The following is a 5873-nucleotide window of genomic DNA, read 5'->3' as shown; positions in this document are numbered from 1 at the left end:
TATTAGATCGATCAGTTTAGGGAACACGTGATGATTGAGCTGCTATGTGATATTCATACCAAAATACAACCCCGTTCCAAATCTAGCGACGTGCATTAAGTGATAGAACTGCTATATGTTTAATTGTATGCTCCTATATGTTAGGGGGCTCTCCATAGTATGTTTAATTGTATGCTCATATATGTTAGGGGGGCTCTCCATAGTATGTTTAATTATATGCTTATATATGTGGGGGGGGGGTCTCTCTATATTATGCTTAATTGTATGCTCCTATATGTTAGGGGGGTCTCCATAGTATGTTTAATTGTATGCTCCTATATGTTAGGGGGGCTCTCCATAGTATGTTTAATTGTATACTCATATGTGGGGGGGGGGGGGGTCTCTCTATATTGTGCTTAATTGTATGCTCAAATATGTGGGGGGTCTCTCTATATTATGCTTAATTGTATGCTCCTATATGTTAGGGGGGCTCTCCACAGTATGCTTAATTGTATGCTCATATATGTGGGGGGGTCTCTCTATATTATGCTTAATTGTATGCTCCTATATGTTAGGGGGGCTCTCCATAGTATGTTTAATTGTATACTCTAATATGTTAGGGGGGCTCTCCATAGTATGTTTAATTGTATGCTCATATATGTTAGGGGGGCTCTCCATAGTATGTTTAATTGTATGCTCATATATGTTAGGGGGGCTCTCCATAGTATGTTTAATTGTATGCTCATATATGTTAGGGGGGCTCTCCATAGTATGTTTAATTGAATGCTCATATATGTGGGGGAGTCTCTCTATATTATGCCTAATTGTATGCTCATATAAGTTAGGGGGGCTCTCCATAGTATGTTTAATTGTATGCTCATATATGTTAGGGGGGCTCTCCATAGTATGTTTAATTGTATGCTCATATATGTTAGGGGGGCTCTCCATAGTATGTTTAATTGAATGCTCATATATGTGGGGGAGTCTCTCTATATTATGCCTAATTGTATGCTCATATATGTTAGGGGGCTCTCCATAGTATGTTTAATTGTATACTCATATAAGTTAGGGGGGCTCTCCATAGTATGTTTAATTGTATGCTCATATAAGTTAGGGGGGGCTCTCCATAGTATGTTTAATTGCATGCTGATATATGTTAGGGGGGCTATCCATAGTTTGTTTAATTGTATGCTCAGATATCTTAGGGAGGCTCCCCATAGTATGCTTAATTGTAGACTCCTATATGTTAGGGGGGCTCCCCATAGTAGGTTTAATCGTATGCTCATATATGTTAGGGAGGCTCTCTGAGTAGCTGCAAGATACTATATGGATCATTATTATCCTTTATTTATTGATATCACTAAACTGCTACATTACTTTTTGTTAAAAGTGTATGACAACTATACATTTCTAACTTTAACTGTCTTGGGATCTGTCACAAGTACAACCACCACTGAATACTTTGTATTATATCTGTCTGATATGTACAAAAACAAAGTAACTGTTCATCCAGCCAGAAACCTAGTGAGATGATAACTGCATGGATTCTCTGCCTCTGGATTGTTATCAGTTAGCATTGTTCTCTGCTATCTCCGTGGACTATAAAACACCTCCCCCTGTTATGTAGAAGAGAGGCAGGTTTTATGTAGTTCTGTCACACTCCTAGGGTGACAAGGCTGCTTAGTATTAAGCAGGTTAAAAGAAAAAAAAGTGTGAAAAAATAAATCTAATGCAGCCAAAACATCCAAGGGCCGGTCAGCTGTAATATTATCACTTTTTATTCATGGGTTCAGAGAGGCTTAAAAATGTTCACATGTGTAAGGATACAATAAGTTACTAACGTTCTAAGTTAGATCTGAGAACTATTTACAAAGTCCATAAGGGGCTTAGTGGTTAGCACTAGGTCCTCCAACCACAACCAGGACACCACCTGCATGGAGTTTGTATGTTGTATAGACAATATATAAGTTAATATAAACAGGAGCCAATTAATCAAAATGTTCAAAAACCACTTGTAAGTTAATTGGCCCTATAAGTGCGTGTGAGATAGGGAACTTTAGATTGTAAGCTCCTTGAAGGCAGGGAACTGGTGTGAACATACAATATGTAAAGTGCTGTATACATTGTCTGCTCTCTTGTAATAAAGTAAGAACTGAGTATATGGTAAAAAGTGAAATAAATGAGTAAAGTCAGAGCAGGATCCTGAGTTACCAGAAAAGAAAGCCACTGAAATGACACAAATACTCCAATCTTTACAAAATAAAATCATAATAATTCAGATTCGGATACAGAATACTTTATTGATCCCGAAGGGAAAATAATATCCGTTCCAAAAGATTACACGTAGTAATGTTTACAAACCCAAAACATTCGCTATTTACTAAGAGCATTCAGCGCTTCCCGACATCAGGTTAATTCATCATTTAACCCAAAGGAACGGTTGCTATTTTATATATATATATATATATATATATATATATATATATATATATATATATATATATATATATATATATATATATATATATATATATATATATTAGATTTAATCTAAATAGCTGTATAAATGATTAGAAATGTAATAATCCGACTAGGGAGAGGCCCCAGTGGGCATAGCCCTGTAGGCTGTGCAGGGGCACATAGCTGTAATACTTGTAGTTTACAATCTGGTGTAATGATCACATTTTACATTTCCACTTACAGACTTTTCTATGATTGCAGAGTGTGATGACAGTAATATCTCATCCACACAGAGTTTACTAGGAGTTAGTAGGACCTTGTGCCAGCCAGGGGCTGCATTGTCAGAGTCACAACCGTGAAGATGAAGCCATTGATGAATGCCCTGGGTCGTGTGCCACAAATCAGCCCCAATTCTGCTGCCCAGCGGGGCAGCCCGAGCCGAGGCTTTGTGATCAGGGGAAGCTTGGCTGCCTGCGACTAATCTCTTCATACATAGAGACACTTCGCAGTTACCTGTCAGGGTAGACAAGCTGCTGATGGCCCTCCGCAATGCCAGACATTCCACATGGGCTGGGGGGCACCTAGGTGACTAAGTGACACTCTGCTGCTACTTAATGCGATCCAATGCAAACTTCTCACTTCCACACAAGTCAAGATCAAGGGGCATTATTATTATTATTATTTTCATTACGGGTCCAAGTACTGGGAATTGTAGTTCTTCCTCAGCAAGAGTGCCTCTCTTTAACCGTGTACACAATATATAAGCTGGCATGGCATGCTTGGCCTTGTAGTCATTCCAGCAGCCCTGGTTGAGTGTCTCTGCTGTACAAAACATTAAAAACTGACATGTCACACAGGGACCCCCAAGTTCAACACAGCTCATTAATTTTCTGTCTGTCTCTGCACTGTAAAGCTGGCAGGGTATGCTGGGAATTGTAGTCCTTCCTACAGCTCAAGATCCCAAGCACGCCTAGCTCTGTCTGCACAATGAGAGTGACAAAGGCTGGGACCTGTAGTCCCACCCAGGTGGAGAGCCCATATCTCCCTTCCTCTGCTCTATGAGGCTGGCATGGTATACTGGCAGTTTGGCTTCCACTGTACTTTGAGGCTGGTACGGAATGCTGGGACTTGTAATGCCACCCAAGTGGAGGTCCCCAGTCTGCCTTCTTCTGTACTGTGAGGCTGGTACAGTATGCTGGGACTTGTAGTCCCACCCAGGAGGAGGTCCCCAGTCTGCCTTCCCCTGTACTGTGAGGCTGGTACAGTATGCTGGGACTTGTAGTCCCACCCAGGAGGAGGTCCCCAGTCTGCCTTCCCCTGTACTGTGAGGCTGGTACAGTATGCTGGGACTTGTAGTCCCACCCAGGAGGAGGTCCCCAGTCTGCCTTCCCCTGTACTGTGAGGCTGGTACAGTATGCTGGGACTTGTAGTCCCACCCAGGAGGAGGTCCCCAGTCTGCCTTGCCCTGTACTGTGAGGCTGGTACAGTATGCTGGGACTTGTAGTCCCACCCAGGAGGAGGTCCCCAGTCTGCCTTCCCCTGTACTGTGAGGCTGGTACAGTATGCTGGGACTTGTACTCCCACCTAGGAGGGGGTCCCCAGTCTGCCTTCTTCTGTACTGTGAGGCTGGTATGGTATGCTGGGACTTGTAGTCCCACCCAGGAGGAGATCCCCAGTCTGCCTTCCCCTGTACTGTGAGGCTGGTACAGTATGCTGGGACTTGTACTCCCACCTAGGAGGGGGTCCCCAGTCTGCCTTCTTCTGTACTGTGAGGCTGGTATGGTATGCTGGGACTTGTAGTCCCACCCAGGAGGAGGTCCCCAGTCTGCCTTCCCCTGTACTGTGAGGCTGGTACAGTATGCTGGGACTTGTACTCCCACCTAGGAGGGGGTCCCCAGTCTGCCTTCTTCTGTACTGTGATGCTGGTATGGTATGCTGGGACTTGTAGTCCCACCCAGGAGGAGGTCCCCAGTCTGCCTTCCACTGTACTGTGAGGCTGGTACAGTATGCTGGGACTTGTAGTCCCACCCAGGAGGAGGTCCCCAGTCTGCCTTGCCCTGTACTGTGAGGCTGGTACAGTATGCTGGGACTTGTAGTCCCACCCAGGAGGAGGTCCCCAGTCTGCCTTGCCCTGTACTGTGAGGCTGGTACAGTATGCTGGGACTTGTAGTCCCACCCAGGAGGAGGTCCCCAGTCTGCCTTCCCCTGTACTGTGAGGCTGGTACAGTATGCTGGGACTTGTAGTGCCACCCAGGAGGAGGTCCCCAGTCTGCCTTCCCCTGTACTGTGAGGCTGGTACAGTATGCTGGGACTTGTAGTCCCACCCAGGAGGAGGTCCCCAGTCTGCCTTTTTCTGTACTGTGAGGCTGGTACAGTATGCTGGGACTTGTAGTCCCACCCAGGAGGATGTCCCCAGTCTGCCTTCTTCTGTACTGTGAGGCTGTCAGTTTATAAGCTGCCTGTTTCTGGCAGTGTCTGTCTCGCTCCTCCACTTCAGTTAATATTAACTAGTAACTAACACATTAAACAAATATTTTGAAACTTTAACTGTCATTAAGAGGAAACTTTACATAGAGGATAGAGCAGCAAGGCGGCTCCCGACACCGGCCAACAATGAGCTGAACAAGAACTTATTACATAGAAAAGCAATTCCCAGGGATCTGGGGGCAGGAAATGTTCCGGGGCTCCTCCAGACTCTGGTATCAGCCTGGAAGGGAACCCTGCTGGCCTTCCAGGGTGGATAGTCTATCCACGACAACCAGCATGGAAAGGAACCTGTGCTGGCCTTCCAGGGAAGATAGTCTATCCACGGCTACACTCAGCCTGGAAGGGAACCTGTGCTGGCCTTCCAGGGAAGATAGTCTATCCACCACAGCTACACTCAGCCTGGAAGGGAACCTGTTCTGGCCTTCCAAGGAAGATAGTCTATCCACAGCTACACTCAGCCTGGAAGGGAACCTGTACTGGCCTTCCAGGGAAGATAGTCTATCCACGGCAACCAGAATGGAAGGGAACCTGTGCTGGCCTTCCAGGAAAAATAGTAGTCTGCAACAGCACCCAGCCTGGAAGGGAACCTGTATTGGCCTTCCAGGGAAGATAGTCTATCCTCAGCTACACCCAGCCTGGAAGGGAACCTGTGCTGGCCTTCCAGGGAAGATAGTCTATCCTCAGCTACACCCAGCCTGGAAGGGAACCTGTGCTGGCCTTCCAGGGAAGTTGTCGGAGGGTCAGCAGTTCACCTGCAGCCACATGATTGATTGTATAAGAAGGACAGTATGGAAGGACAGCCCGAGAATCCTCAGACCTGACAGCCCGGAGCTTCTTCCTTTATATCTATTCGTTATTGTTTCTTTGTATCTAATTTTCCTGCTCAACTATCCCCTCTTCAATTTTCTTCCTTCCTTCCTTTCTTTCTTTCTTTCTTTCTTTCTTTC

The sequence above is a fragment of the Rana temporaria genome, chromosome 5 (genome assembly GCF_905171775.1).
Source record: "Rana temporaria chromosome 5, aRanTem1.1, whole genome shotgun sequence".
Lineage (NCBI taxonomy): Eukaryota > Metazoa > Chordata > Amphibia > Anura > Ranidae > Rana > Rana temporaria.
Note: the sequence above shows the minus strand (reverse complement) of the source record.